Genomic DNA, 16,692 nt, shown 5'->3' on the forward strand with positions numbered 1-16,692 from the left:
AATCACTTCAAAGACTACAGAAAATCTAAAAATATTAACACTTCTACAGATTATATAGAGAGAGTACAATCATACTACTATAAAAATGAAAATGCAAGCTCCAACCTAAAAAGCAACCAAAACAATGAGGTATTGTAGCTTTTAAAAGAGCTTGGGAAAAAAAAATAGAAACAGTGTTATTCTACAGCTTTATAATGAGTACCTCATTCTTCAATTATTGTAAGTGCAAATATCGTATTTGTACACTTTCACTGTATGAATTTAAAAGAAGCACCAGCACATTGAAAGTCAGCGGGGTTGCATTCCTCGCTCCTGGCTTCAAGCACTGTCCCTACAGTGCCAGCCCCAAGAGTCTGAAGAGTAATCCAGTAGATGGAGGGACGCATTGTCTGCCCTTCTCTTGCCCTCTCCTTCCCTCCCTCCCTCGGAAATAAGAAAACAGACAAAAAAACACAAAATTCTAAACCAATTTTTAAGAAACCAAATTAATAAATCACCAAATGTATTCACATATATTACATATAGTTTCTTATGTAAATTTTAGAAATATCTACAGTGGTCTGTGCTATACACATTCTCATACTATCTTCCTTAATGATATTTGCATGGAAGAAATGTGAGTTTACCAACTTCAGCATCTCTTTTTCTGTGGTTTAATATTTTCTAATATCACTTATATTCAATATAAATGTTGAATGCATGTTTTTTACTTCCTAAATAAATTCACTAAATAGTTTTTAAAAATCCATTTTCAAACAATATCATTAGCAACTGGTATGTATCCTAAAAATATAAGGTTGATATGCTTGTACATCGGATTGATTCAACGCTCTGTATCAACAGATAAATAACAGGGAAACAAACAAAAACTCATAAAATTCTCTAAACAGGTACAGCCATGATAATGATCCAACAACCGTTTACCCAGTTACCAAGGAATGCAAGATACAGAAGCAACAGCAGGAGGAGATCAGAAAAGGAGTTCAGGAAATAAAAAAAAAGGATATGCTCAAGATATCCGATCGCACAGATGGCTGTGCAACAAATACCTTCAAGCATGAGAATACTTCAGAAAATGTGTGGAAAATGCAATTTATTTTGGTGCAAAAATTTTTTGAAGTCCTTGCGTTTCTACTCTACACATTTCCATGAATTTCCTAAATATTGTTTGTTGATCAACTTAGCAAATTATATGTAAGATTCCAACCATCACTAAATACCAGTTACCTATGACACTTAAGAAAGCAATAACTTCTGATTCCATAGATTAGAAATTCAGTCCAGTTCTATTTGTCTTATTTTTTTAATTTTTATAATTTAATTTAATTTTTTCATTTATTTATGTTTCATCTACTTGGAAGACTAAACAGAGATAGGGGAAAGCAGGGAGAGAACAGGGTCTGCTCATGCCAAAATGACCAGCGAAGCTTGGGCTGAACCAGGCCGAAGGCAGGAACCCAGAACTCCAACAGAGCTGGCAAGGAGCCAAGCACCTGACCTCCTCCAGCATTCACAAGTAGCTAGATTGGAAGCAGAGCAGCCTGGATTAAAAATACACTACTTTATATGGGATGTGCCACAATACATTTCTTTTCTTAAAGCACAACATACGTAAAGAAAATTGTACAAATCATAAACGTACAGCATGAAATATGGCAAAACTTAGACATACATGTTATTAACTTGTTTATGCATTCACACATTCATTTCAGAGACAGAAAGTATAAAACAGAGTGAGAGCCCTTCAACTGGTTTAATCACCAAATGATGACAAATACTGGCACGGGGGTAGGGGGAACTTCAAAGCCAAGAACCAGGAACTCAAACCAGCCTTCACATGTGCATCAGAAGCAGGCAATCATCTGAGCCATTATCCTTGCCTCTCAGGACCTGCATTAGCAGAAAACTGGAACAGCAAGAGCAGATCAAACTCACCATAATCCAATCAGGAACATGAACATTCTAACCAGCAGCTTAACCACGAGGCCCAAGTACATGTTCTTAAGTAAGTGTTCCAAGGATGAAACAATGAACACCCAATACTAAATTAAATTATCTTTCTGAAGTATCCTTCCCTTCCTTTCTTTGCAGACCTAACATTTATCTTAACTTTCAAGTTACAGATCAGAAGCAACCATCTCTTCTAAGAGGTAAACAGGTCTTAACACTACTAAACATCTCTGCTTTTTAAACTTTCATTTTTTCAAAGTGAAGGCATTATTATCCCTAGGGCATAAACTAAATTATACCCTAGAGAAACAGAAAAAAAATAAAGCTATTCTGCTTAAAAATAAGGGTAACAGGATTTCATGACAGTAAGCTGATACACCCTCTTTTAAACATTCTAAGATAGCCTGTTCTCTTGCTCATCTACTCTCATCATGTACCCAAACTATCTGATAGCAAGGCTTGTTTTACCTTTTATTTCTTTTGCACCTCCAAAATATCCATTAAACATTTCTACTGGGAGATTATTCTAACAAAATGTATGAAGGATAAATTAGTAGAGTAAAAGATTATAGAAAAGTATTTGTAGAGGCAGTGAAGTAGAAAAACATGTCAGAACTGGAAACCTACTGGCTGGGAAGAAAGCAACATAACATAAGCTTTTAAGCAGGCAGTGGCAGGCGAGGAAGAGCTTTGCAGGTTACTGTAAAAATTTGAACTGGAATTACTTTGTATCTTTAAATTTTACTGTATATGATCATTTGTTATAACAAAGAAATTTTGTAGAGGAGAATAAGACAACCCAGTATACTTTTTTAGATCATTCTGGCTGCTGTCTGAAGAATGTGATTGTGTACAAAAGGGAAAAAACTATATAATAATAAATACAACTGAGGCAAAGAAGAAAATTAAGCAGAGGACAGGCACGCTAGTGAATCAGATAGACATCACATGCAACCCCAGAACTTCGTAGCAGAGTGCCTGAGATAGAGTCCCACTTCAACGTCCAACTCGGCTTTCTGCTCACGTGCACCCTGGGTCCCTCGCACTCACGAAGGACACTTGTATGCAGTGCCTGGCTCTTGATTTTGGCCTGGTCCAATTCTGACTGTTGTAGGTATTTCAGAAGCAAGTAAGTAGATCAAAGATATTTTTTTTTCTCTCTCCCTCCCTTCCGCCCCTTCATGTGCACACAACATGTTACCTTTCAAATAAATAAAGCTAAGGAAACTTTAAACAGTTTGTAAGTGACACAATCCAAGTTTTGTCATTCATTCTCATCCATTCAAGAAACATTAATTAGAACCAATTGTAATCTTGACACTATTATGACATTGGAAATACAAAGGCAAATCAAAAGTTCCTGCTTTCACAAAGCTTAGAAAGGGAACCAGCAGAAGATCTCTATCTCTACAGCTACCTCTGTGTGTATGGCATTCCATCTACATTTTTAAAAAATCGTTTTTACAGATTTATTTAGTTTTAAGGAAAGGCAGATAAAGCGGAGCATTCCCTGGCTCACTTCTCAAGTGGATGCAACAAACGGAGCTGAGAACCCGAAGCCAGCAGCCAGGAGCTTCTTCCAGATCTCCCATGTGTAAGTAGGGTCCCAAGGATCTGGGCCATCCTCTACCGTTTCCCTAGGCAATGGGTGGAATTGGAAAAGATGGCACATGCATGGTGAGAATTTAGCCACCAAGCCATCACAGGACCCCAGAGGTTACTTTCTAGTCTGGCCCTAACTTAATCTATTTGAGATTGGATGCTGGGCCAGGCACAGTAGCATAGGAGCTAAAGTCCTCACCCTGCACACACCAGGATCCCATTAGGGCACCGGTTCTAACCTCAGAGCCCCACTTCCCATCCAGCTCCCCACTTGTGGCCTGGGAAAGCAGTCGAGGACGCCCCAAAGCCTTGGGACCCTGCACCCGCGTGGGAGACCCGGAAGAGGGTCCTGGCTTCGGATGGCCGTTGCACCTGCTTGGGGAGTGAATCAATGGACAGAAGATCTTCCTCTCTGTCTCTCCTCCTATCTGTATATCTGCCTTTCCAATAAAAATAAATAAATCTTTTTTTTTAAAGTTTGAAAAAAATCTTCACTTGAAAAATCTGAACTAGACTTTCAAAATTTTCAGAATGTTTGGAAACACAACAAAATAAAAAATGAGACAGTTACTATTTCAAACATTTACAGTAAATCATAGGGCTAACTGGGGTGGTAACATGGCATACCGTATTAAACCTCTGCCTGTGGTCCCAGCATCCCATATGGGCGCCAGGCCGTTCTGGCTGCACCACTTCTGATCCAGCTCTGTGTTTATGGCACAGGACAGCATAGGACAGCCCAAGTCTTTGGGACCCTGCATCCACAAAGAAGCTCCTGGCTCCTGGTTTGAAACAAGCCCAGCTCTGGAAGTTGCATTCATTTGGATAATGAACCAATCTTTCTCTCATTTTATAATTCTGCCTTTCAAAAATAAATAAATAAATAAATCTTTAAAAACATCAGGGCCCAGCGCAGTAATCTAGCGGTTTAAGCCCTCGCCTTGAACACGCCGGGATCCCATGTGGGCACCGGTTCTAATCTTGGCAACTCCACTTCCCATCCAGCTCCCTGCTTGTGGCCTGGGAGAGCAGTCAAGGACAGTCCAAAGCCTTGGGAATCTGCACCCTTGTGGGAAACCCAAAAGAGCTCCTGGATTCCGATCAGCGTAGCCCTGGCCACTGCAGTCACTTGGGAGTGAATCATCAAACGGAAGATCTTCCTCTCGGTCTCTTCTCCTCTCTGTATATCTGACTTTGCAATGAAAATAAATAAACCTTAAAACAACAAAGACTTAGGATTTTTATAAAGAATTTAAATTAACTCATTTATCTTAAACAAGCACCAGAAGAAAAAGTAAAAATTGCCAAGTTAAATCACAAACATACCCACATAAAAATAAGCAACACTAGGCACTACTGTCAACAAGTTTTTCTCCCCTCCCCATGTCCCTCTCCAGGTGTCTTTCCAGGGTTCACTTACAGAATAGCATCTAATTCATTATATGGAAGATTTACACAATAGCTATAAAAGAATTAGACCGTAAACATCCAGCATATGTTTTTAAACATTTGTTTAAAGACAAAATCAACAAAATGTTATTCTGATTTCTTTCGGACAAGTCAAAAACAACTGCCAGAGGTATAATTAGTAACTGTGAAATGGTCATTTCTCCTCTCATTTTTGCCCATTCATAAGCCAGCAATAAAAGTAACTCCTAGTACTAGTTTACTGTTGAGGATCTTTATCAGATGACAGACACAAACTGCCCGACGTGGTCCAATGCATTAATGTGAAAACTGGTTAGTTCAAAACACTTTTGTTTTTTACAAATTTATTTTTACTTGAAAGTCAGATCTTACAGAAAGTAAGACAGATATCCCAACCACTGGTTCACACCCTAAATGGCCACAATGGACAGAGTTGAGCCAATCTGAAACCAGAAGCCTTGAGTCTCTTCCAGGCCTCCTATGTTAGTGCAGGATTCCAAAGACTTGAGTCATCCTCTGCTGCTTCCCCAGGCCATAGGCAGGCAACTGGATGGGAAGTTGAGCAGCCAAGACACCAACCAGTACCCATACGGGACACTGACACTCAGCTGGAGGATTAGCCTATTGTGCCATGGTGCCAGCTCCACAAAAAACCCTTAAGAGTAAACTCTATTGCAAAGACTGTATTCATCATTTTATAAGAAAATTTTATCAGGCTAACTCTCAGCATGGTAACATGCAGAAACATATTGGAAGAATTTCTAACTGAGGATTACCCTTACCCAAAAGAAAGTTAATCTAAATAAACAATGTGAACTAAAGAAATGTATTTAGATATATATCCAGACTGAATGGAAAGTTTAATGGCAGAACAGAATTAGGGATGAGCCAAAAGGTACAGTATGTTAAACCACCATTTGGGATGGCTACACACATAAGACTGTAACAGCAAGTGTACCCACTGGTTCATGTGGTAGATGTGTGAAGGAGGGCTGAGCCCAACCCTGGCACCAGCTGTCACCAAGGAAAGCCAGGTCTGAGGACTCTCCTCCACCCCCAGGGAAATCCTTAGAATTCTCCCCAATTAGACCACCGTGCTCAATTCATGGCTTCAGGGAAAAATCAGACATCTGGTCAACCCATGCAGCACATGTTGCAGGTACACCAGCCGGATTCCCATGCAATACAGAACATACCCAGACATATACACCAAAGACAAGACAGCCAGCTCATCTAAGCCAACACAGAACTTCAAATACTTCTTCAATGGAAAGGACAGGCTGAACAACATTCCAGACCAGGCTTTAGCGCAAGCACTAGTCTGTGGACACACTCAGGTGGCAGCCAGGAGGCGTTAGAAATTCTCTCCTGGTGCAAATAAGCCAACAACTTCACAGAACAACCAAGACCACTCCAGTAAGCACCCTTGGTAACATCAAAGCACCAGCTCCCCAGGAACTGATACAATCTGTCAGCAAAGAGTGGTGTGCTTCTCCACCCCATGAACATAGCAGGGAAAAACAAAACATTCATCTCACCTTCTCCCTGATCCCAACCCTCTCCATCCTAATAGGTGGCCCACATGGGAAAGCAACTGCCTCATTTTTGTAATACCAGGGGGAAAAAAACGCCTGCCACATGACCACAGATACAGTTTCCTTTAATGTACTATTTGGATGTGAGTCCCTGCCATTCAAGTGAGATACCTGGATGGCATTTGAAGATCTTGACTACAGTCAAGTCCGGCCTGGCCACTGGAGGTAACTGGAGACTGAACTATTAGATACAAGGATTCCTTCTCTCTAGCTCTTCCTTTCAAAAAATATCTGTGAAAGAATTAAAATACTATTTTACCCTACAAACACAAAACTTGCCTTTTATGAATCCTTATCTTCCATAAACACCTGAATCTAACTATAGCAAACATAAACCCATTTTTTCTGATTTTCTCATACCTTACAAGCTTAGGTCCACCAATAAGTTATCAGTAGAAACATTTTTTTTTTTTTCAGTCAAAATGCACAAACCTTTCAACAAAAAAAAAATTTTTTTAAATACACAGTCCCAAGGGAAAAATTTAATTCAATACTGTCCATTTTACAGCAATAAATAAAATTTGAAAGATTTTCTATCATTCAGAAGGCATTTTTAGGCCTCCATTAATTTTTGAAGTCAAAAACATCATATTCCATAGAGAAAAAAAAAACTTCAAGATAATTCTAAAATTTTATTTTAATACATAATTTTATTTCTCTTTCCCCAGCCTCAAAATCAAAAAATTTCATCAAGTAATATTTAGGGGAGGGTGGTGTCATGGTTGAATGGCTAATGCTTCACTTTCAAGCCCTGGAATTTTATATAGATGCTCTTCATGTCCCAGTTGCTTTACTTCTGATTCAGCTCCCTGCATGTGGCTCGGGAAAACAGCAGAGGATGGCTCAAGTCATTGGGCCCCGGCACCCAGATGGGAAGCCTAGAAGAAGCTCCTGGCTCCCGACTGGCTCAACTCCAGCCATTGCAGCTATTTGGGGAATAAACCACTAGACGGAAGGTCTTTCTCTGTGTCTCCTTCTCCAAAACTTGCTTCTTTAAAATATCAGATTTAAGGAAATGGTGTAGAAAGAAATTGGAAAAGAAAATAGAGGGATGGAGGGAGGAAGACACTAAATATTCAACACAACATTAAACAACTAGCTAACTGCCAAGAATTATCTTAATTATCTTTCTGATGCTATGCATTATAGCAAATAATTGTATTTTTTTTATTGGAAGGTCAGATATATAGAGAGGAGACACAGAGAGAAGATCTTCCATCCACTGAATCACTCCCCAAGTGGCCACAACCGCTGGAGCTGCACTGATCAGAAGCCAGGAGCCAGAAGCCTCTTCCGTGTCTCCCATATAGGTGCAGGGTCCCAAGGCTTTGGGCCTTCCCAGGCCACAAGCAGGGAGCTGAATGGGAAACAGGGCCACTGGGATTAGAATAGGCGCACATATGCGATCCCAGCATGTGCAAGGTGAGGACTTTGGCCACTAGGTTACGGTGCTGGGCCCTGTCTGTACCTTTTTTAAAAAAATATTTATTTATGGGCCCAGCATGATGGCCTGGTGACCAAAGCCTCTCTTTGCAAACACCAGGATCCCATATGGGCACCAGTTCATGTCTTGGGTGCTCCACTTTTCATCCTGATTGCAACCTGGAAAAGCAATAGAGGATGGTCCAAAGCCTTGGGGTCTTGCACCCATTTAGGAGATCCAGGAGAAGCTCCTGGTTCCTGGTTTCAGATCGGGTAGCTCCTGCCATCATGGCCACTTGGATAGTGAACTAAAGGACCAAAGATCATTCTCTCTGTATCTCCTTTCAATAAAGTCCGAGATGGAAACAGAATTCTTCTATCCACTGGCTCTCTCTCCAAATGGCCACAATGGTGAGGATTAAGTGAGGCAAACACGAGGAACTGTGAACTCCAGTTGGATCTCCTAGGTGGGTAGCAGGGTCCCAGTGCCTGTGACACTGGCACCCCATACGGACACTGGTTCAAATCCCAGTTACTCTATGTCTGATCCGGCTCCCTACTAATGGCTTGAGAAAAACAGCAGAAGATGGTGCAAGTGTTGACCCTATCACCTGCATGGTAGACAGGATGAAGCTCCTGGCTTCTATCTGATTAGCTCTAGTCTTTAGTCATCTGGGGCATGAACAAGTGGATGAAAAAATCAATCAATCTCTCTCCCTCTCTCTGAAACCCTAAATAAATAATCTTTAAGGATAAAACTAAGACTTCTTCCTAGCAGCAATCAACATACAAGTTTCCCAAAAGTTAAAAAAAATTTGAAAAAATCAATAGTAACCATACAACTTATATATAAAATCTGTGAGAAAAGACCAGTACTAATCAACAGAAGTTGTTCTGACAGATCTATTAGGTTTTCTGTGGTAGGTTTCTTGTGTACTGAATGATATTGTTTTAAAGAGAACAAGAAAATTTTATACTTCTTTGTAATTCATTCTTTGGTAAAATCATTCCTTGTCCTTGTTCACAGAAAGGGAAAAGATGGCATCACCTATGAAGAGGCATGAGGCAGACCAAGCAGCATGAGAACACTGGCACTAATTTCCTACTGCATTTACCTCCTAGGAAAGAAACTGAAGAGAAACAAGCCAAGTGGTTAATATTCACATAATATAATCAAACAAAAGACTTTTCAAATCAAAACCAGAATTGCTTCTTCCAGAATTACCTTTATCCTGATTTGAGTTTGATCAACTTTAAGGGTAGCAAAACATTATGACTAAAGTCAATGGTCCAGCAACAAACCAACAGAGGGCACTAAAAAGGAACCACTTAAGCACTTCGATTTCACTCTGCCTGAAGCTAGACAAATACTTTTCAATTTCCTAAGAAAAATGCCTCCTTAATTGGATGAGGGGCCTTGGGTTGACAAGACGGTATTATCAGGTTAATCCTCCAAACCTGTAAAGCACAGGCTCTTGTTGCAGCTGCTCCACTTCCAAGGCAGACACCCTGTGCTAATGGCCTGGAAAAGCAGCAGACAATGGCCCAAGTCCTTGGAATCCTGTACCCACATGAGAAACCCAGAAAAAGCTCCTGGCTTTGGATCAGCCTCAGTTCTAGTAAGTCAGCACATGGAAGACCTCTCTCTCTCCTCTTTCTTTAAAAAATTGAAATGAAGGACATTCATATTGTGGCAGAGGGAAAAGCCTCCGTTGTTGACAGCAGCATCCCACCAAGAAGCACAGGCTTCAGTCCCAGCTGCCCTGCTTCTTATTCAGCTGTCTGCTGGTCTACTTGTGAAAGCAACAGAAAATGGCCCAAGTTCTGGGGCCCTATGAGAGACATGGATGAAGTTCCAGGCTCCTGAATTCCACCTAACCCAGCCACGGAAGTTAAAGCCAGCAAAGAGTAAACCAACAGATAGCATATCCCTTTCTCTCTCCCTCCTTCATTCTTTGCTGCTCTTTCAAATAAAAAATAAATCCTTAAAAAAATTTGGAAAAAAGATTGAAGGAACCAACCACTGTGGTATGGCAGGTAAAGCCCCCACTGGTACCACATGGGCGTCAGTTCATGTCCCAGCTGCTTCATTTTCAATCCAATTCCCTGCTAAAGACTTGGGAAAAGCAGCCAAAAATGGCTATGTGTCTGGCTCCCTGCTCTGCATGTGAGAAACTTAGATAAAGCTCCTGGCTTCGGGCCTCTCCATGGCCCAGTGCTGGCTCTGTGCTAGCCACTGCAGCAATCTGGGGAAGACAGTCATACATTAGGGGAGCTCTCTCTTTCCCTGTTAACTCTTTCAAATAAATAAATCTTTAAAAAAAAAAAAAAAAAAGGAAGCATTGAGAATGCAGTATAAATTGAAAATTCTAAAGGTTCATGGAAAATGTAATTAGGATAGAAACACAACCTTCATTTAGTAAGTCAAGACACCTGTCAGGCAAATCGTACCAATATTTTAGTTCATTTGTATAGATCAAAATTTAGCCATGTCCATGCAGTCTTTTTAAAATTATTAAGTGAAGAAAACTGAGTACTCTTTAAAGCTTTTTTTTAAGAACAAAAAGAAATCAGAGGAGTCAGATCAGATTATAAAGTGGATGTGTAATACTAGCCAAGAAGTTTTGTGAAGTGCACTCTGCCTGATGAGCGGACGGAGCAGGAGCATCACAGAGTGGAAAAGCAATCCCTGATGAAGCCGTCCTGGCTCTGCAGAACACTCCCAACAAGCAGATGTGTCATTCTTTGGCCCTCTATAAAATTACCACGTAAAAACTTGAAATCCATACATTCTTTCTTCTTAATATTCATTTTCCACGAAATGTTTGAGCATCCCCTGTATTCCATGCTTAAGCCAAAACTACCTTGTTAAATCCAGGAGCAAAACTATTTTGAAAATGATTCCTGAACTAACAAAACTGATTCATTTCATGACAAACTAATTAAGCTTCAGCTCTGCATACCATCCATCCTCACAGGATAACTGTAAATAAAACGCAGCTCAGCAAGGTCTGTGGGACCTGCCCTAAATGTTCCTACCTTCAACTTTTATGAAATGAAACTGTCCTTTAATCAACTTATTTTCATCACGAAAGCACCTGTCATAGTTGCCTAACCGTACACAGCATTTTTAAATGCTTACTAGAAATTATGATGTCTGATTTTTATAATATTAAATATTAAAATAATCATTTTAACATGAAAATTCTGCAATTTTATATTTATAGTGGATATGAATCTGAGCTAAAACAAGAGTAACATTTTCTTCAAAATCAGCTGGAAATATGTGTGTCAAGTCACTCCAAATGCACCCCTCCACACACGTGCATAAATTACTGCAACAGTGCTGAATACATACTTCACAGTTACAAGCCTTAGCAATACAAGAGTTCACCAATACTGAGTCAGCTATATTTATACTATGATCACTAGTTATACCTACATTTCTTTACTTATCACTAGAAAGTAATATAGAAAAACTAATTACATCAATAATGATCAAAAATTCAGTGACAATCCTTCAAAATTCCATATGTGAGAAAATTACAAATGAATTCAATTACAAGGAAAAAGTTGGGAACTATTACTCAGAAAACACATAGAAGATAAAACAAATCTTTGTTCTCCTGCATAGCAACATTTAATGTACTAATCAAGCTGGCCTAGGTTATATCCTAAAACGTATCACAGCATTCAAAAGCATAATATACATACCCGTAAGTCCTCAGGAAAAAAACAGTGAACAGAACAAACTTCCAACCTTCATTAATTTATATTCTCGTAAGAGGGCCCGGGGCCATGGCCTAGCAGCTAAAGTCCTCGACCTGAACGTGTCAGGATCCCATACAGGATCCTGCTCCCTGCTTGTGGCCTGGGAAAGCAGTTGAGGACAGCCCAATGCCTTGGGACCCTGCACCTGTGTGGGAGACCTGGAGGAGGTTCCTGGCTCCTGGCTTCAGATTGACACCAGACATTGCGCTCACATGGGGAGTGAATCATCGGACGGAAGATCTTCCTCTCTCTCTCTCCTCCTCTCTGTATATCTGACTTTGTAATAAGAATACATAAATCTTTTAAAAAAATATTCTAGTAAGAGAAAAACAATACATAATTGGTAGGATAATTACTAATAAAAAAAAAGCCAAGGAAAGTGACATGCTAATTTAGTTACCATACTAAAAAGATTACACCTGTGAGCACCTTGGGACTTCACTCAGAGACCATCTGAGAGAAGCAGGGCAGCAGGCCAAGCCGGGAGGTAACAGGAGTACACCAAGGAAAACAAACACCAGTTTCCAAGAATATTCTGAGATTTCATCCACTCAGCTAGAAACAAAAGCTTCCCTTTAGAGAAGAAGTAACCACTTTTTTTTTTTTTAACCAATGCTGACTATATTTCAAGTCATCATGGCGGGGTATTGGGAAAAGTTCAATTAGCAATAATCGCGCCTCTGATAAACCTCATTGGCTACAATACTGCCACTCACAAAGCTAGTATCCACATTTTTTAAAAGATTTATTTTTATTGCAAAGTCAGATATATAGAGAGAGAAGCAGAGACAGAGAGGAAGATCTTCTGTCTGATTATTCACTCCTCAAGTGACCACAACGCCCAGTGCTGCACCAATCTGAAGCCAGGGGCCAGGAAATTATTTATATATTTATTCTTTTATTTTCCAAAAGGGATTTATACATTTTTGGTTAACTTGCAACAACTGCACATATTTTTGGAATGCAGTATATTTGAAGACATTTACACAACATGTACTGATCAAATTATACAGTTACATTTAGTGAGAATTTCCATTTCCACCCATGTGTTTATCTATCTTATTTTTCCATTCCGTTAGTCTTCACAGGTAACAACAACTGAAGTTTCTTTTCAGGAACATAAAAACCAGCTTCAGATATCCAGTGAAGATTACACTTCAATGTACATATATACTCTTATGATCTCTATTTTTATACAAAAGCATATTTTTATGAGACATATTTATGTTTAGTATGTAAACAAGGCTACTTCAAAAATTCACAGAGGAGTGTGTATTTAGTTAGTACTATATAGGCTGATTAAGATGGCTGAATTTTGGGTTCAACACCTGGCAGGTGCAGGGTCCCAAGGCATTAGGCCGTCCTTGACTGCTTTCCCAGGCCACAACAAGGGAGCTGGATGGGAAGTGGAGCAGCCAGGATTAGAACCAGCGCCCATATGGGATCCCAGCACATTCAAGGTGAGGGCTTCAGCTACTAGGCCATAGCCCCATGCCCAGTACCCACACTTTAAAGTCACTAGTCTACTAGCAGGAAAATAAAAAGACAGCTCAATTTAAATTTTTAATGATCTTAACCAATCAATATGTTTAAAACCACACTTACAAAGATAGTCCTCAAAATTCAAGCAGAGTTTTCTGGAGGACTAGTTTAAAATGATTCTGAAATGTCCAGCATAGGGACATTTATAGGAACACAAAGTAGACTTAATGCTGCTTATGACTAAAGTGGATTGGAAAATAACATGAGACCGATTAAAGTATGAAATTTCTTTTACAGATGACGGAATGATCTCAAATGGATTGTGATCATTATGTACATATATAACCATATTTTTTAAATTTTGCGGAAAACGATATTAAAATAAATGTTTTCTTATGAAAAATTTTGAAATAAATGATTCTGAATCTGGCATGATGGCTTAATGGCTTAATCCTCACCTCGCGTGCACCAGGATCCCATATTGGCACCAGCTCATGTCCTGGGCATTCCACTTCCAATTCAGTTCCCTGAATATTTACAGTGAGAAGGAGGCCAAGTGGCTGCAACAGCCAATGCTGAGCTGATCCGAAGTCAGGAGCCAAGGAGCTTCTTCCAGGTCATCCACTCGGAAGACTCAGGGAGAACTGATGTTTACCGATTACAAACAGCATTCACTAAAATCCAGACATAATTATATAGCTATTGCAAAGTTGGTTATGCCCTCTCCCATTCCACAGGAGATAATGTTCACAGTGTAATGATTTCCCAAAGACAAACATTTAAAAGCACCAAAAAAGTGCAAACAATTGGTACAACAGCTAAACTCTGGGTACCCACACCCCCTGTCCCAGTGCCTGCGTCCCAACACAGAATCTACTCTCCAGGGCCGGCGTGGTGGATCGGTGCAGCACCGGCCATTGTGGACACTTGGGGAGTGGGTCATCGGATGGAGGATCTTCCTGTCTCTCCTCTCCTCTCTGTATATCTGACTTTGCAATAAAAATAAATAAATCTTAAAAAAAAAAATGAATCTACTCTCTAGTCCAGCTTCTGATTAACACACACACTGGGAGACTCCAAAGGAATTCCTGGCTGCTGACCTTGTGGTATTCCAAACACAGCTACTGCTGATATTTTAAGTGTGTAACTGTCTCTTTCAATACTAAAAAGAAAAAAAAAAAAAAAAAAAAAAAAGAGCCCAACGCCGTGCGCCGTGGCTTCGCAGCTAAAGTCCTTGCCTTGCGCATGCCGGAACCCCACATTAGCACCTGTCCTAAATCCCAAGCTCCACTTCCCATTCAGCTCCCTGCTTGTGGCCTTGGGAAAGCAGTCGAGGACGGTCCAAAGCCTAGAGACCCTGCACCTACATGGGAAACTAAGAAGAGCTCCCAGCTCCTGGCTCCTGGCTTCGGATCGTCACAGCACCGGCCATTATAGTCACTTGAGGAGTGAATCATCAGACAGAAGATCTTCCTGTCTCCCCTCTCCTCTCTTTATATCTGACTTTGACATAAAATAAATAAATCTTAAAAAGAAAAAAAGAAAGAAAAAACATTTTTAGGAGTGAGGTTAAAATTTTACATATCATTTAATTCCCAAAAACAGTGAACTGGAAGTATCTTCTCTCCCTTTCCAGCTTTGTGGCTAAGATCAAGGCTGTGGAAGTGTTTTCTGCAGTGTCTCGTGGTACAACCACAAGAACTTGATGGTGAGAATTTCCTTTGGTTTTATATTTAACATTTGTTTATCTGAAAAGAGAGGGGTAAGAGACAGAGCTCTTTCATCTGCTGGTTTACTTCCCCAGATGGCTGCAAAGGCACAGGCTGGGCCAGGCAGTGGCCAGGAGCCAGGTGTCCAATCCTGGCCTCCCACCTGGGGAGTCATCCTCTGCTTTCCACAGGCCATTAGCAGGAAGCTGGATTGGAAGTGCAGCAGCTGGGACACAAACTTGCACCCATATGGGATGTCTATTAATAATCAGTGGAAAGAGAAGTAATTTATTTAAGAAAAAAATCAACTAAATCCAAAACAGAGGACTTTGAAGGAGATATGTTACTGTAAAATCACTCTTTAGAGGGAGGGAGTTAAAGGGCTGCAGCACAAGTTGGTATGGCCACATTCCATATCAGGGCACCCAGGTTTGTGCTCCGGATCCTAGTCCTGCTAGCACACACCCTGGAAAGTAGCAAAGGAATGATCAAGTTAACTGGGCACCCATCTGTACAACCTGGATAAAGTTACAAACTCCTACTTCATCCCAGTTTATTCCAGGAACTTGGGGAGCTCTCTCCCTCTTCTGGCTCTCTACCTGTTTCTCTTCCTTTTAAGCATATAAAGCAGTTTTTTAAAAAGCATTCATTAAGGGCCCGACTTCAGTAGCCTAGCAGCTAAAGTCCTACTCTTGCAAACACCAAGATCCCATATGAGTGCTGGTTCTAATCCCAGCAGCCCCACTTCCCACCCGGCTTCCTGCTTGTGGCCTGGGAAGGCAGTAGAGGACGGCCTAAAGCCTTGGGACCCTACACCTGCGTGGGAGACCCAGAAGAGGCTTCGGATCGGCTCAGCTCTGGTCACTGCAATCACCTGGGGAGTGAATCATCAGATGGAAGATCTTCCTCTCTGTCCTCCTCTCCGTATATCTGACTTTCCAATAAAAAAAAAAACTTAAAAAAAGCAATCATTAAAAGGCTGGCAAAATGAAACAATAGGTCAGGGCTCTGTCCTCAACTATGCAAATACTAAAAATGAAAATAAAAAAATAAAATAAAATAGCCTTTCCCTGCAACGCCAGAATCCGATATGGACACCAGTGTAAGTACCAGTTGCTTCACTTTCATTCCAGTTCCCTGCTAAAATACATGGGAAAGCTGCTGTAGACAGCCTAACTCCTTAGGCCGCTGTACCCACCTGGGAGACCCAGAGGAAGTTCCAGGCTCCTGGCTTCAAACTGGCAGAACCATGGTCATTATGGCCATTTAAGCAGCAAACTAGTGGACGGAAAATCTTTCTGCCTCTTCTCTCTGTAAATTTGCCTTTCAAATAAAAATAAGTCATTCATAAGCAAAACATGTATTTCAACAAGTTCAGGCCATATACAGTATTATGGCCCAAGCAAATTATAGCCAAGTATTATGGCTAACTAAAAATAACCAAATTTCTCTTTAAAGAAAATTACATGTATAACACAAGCAAACCATGGCACTTATAAGAAACAAAAACCAGATTGAAAAATATATGCAAAAATATAGTAAATGAATCTTTTACTGTGACTTCCATCAGATTAATAAAATGACAAGAAAATACAAAGAGAATATCTGCTAACAAAGTGCACTTAGAAAGGAGTCAGCCTGAAAGGAAACACTTAACAAGGAAGACTTATCTGATTCCCACATATTTAGTACTCAATAATTTGATTTTATAATCTACAAAGCACAGTATTATT

At 40.2% G+C, this 16,692-nt stretch overlaps 1 protein-coding gene and 1 non-coding gene across 5 annotated transcripts in view; both read right to left on the minus strand.

The window, feature by feature from the left end:
- The window catches only part of ZZZ3 (zinc finger ZZ-type containing 3), a 74,922-nt gene that overhangs the window by 47,960 nt on the left and 10,270 nt on the right, over positions 1 to 16,692 (minus strand). The window contains exon 1 of one of the 4 annotated variants that reach the window (XM_040987300.1): positions 9,046 to 9,400. The exons of the other annotated variants lie outside the window; for them this stretch is intronic. The gene's annotated coding sequence lies outside the window, so the exon portion shown is untranslated. Of the gene's footprint in view, positions 1 to 9,045; positions 9,401 to 16,692 lie in introns of those variants that run through there. 4 annotated transcript variants of the gene reach the window in all.
- LOC121161092 lies at positions 12,353 to 12,490 on the minus strand. Its single transcript, XR_005884611.1, has one exon. It is a non-coding gene; the product is annotated as a U4 spliceosomal RNA (small nuclear RNA).

The sequence above is a fragment of the Ochotona curzoniae genome, unplaced genomic scaffold, assembly GCF_017591425.1.
Source record: "Ochotona curzoniae isolate NIBS_2020 unplaced genomic scaffold, NIBS_Ocur_1.0 contig_4612, whole genome shotgun sequence".
NCBI lineage: Eukaryota > Metazoa > Chordata > Mammalia > Lagomorpha > Ochotonidae > Ochotona > Ochotona curzoniae.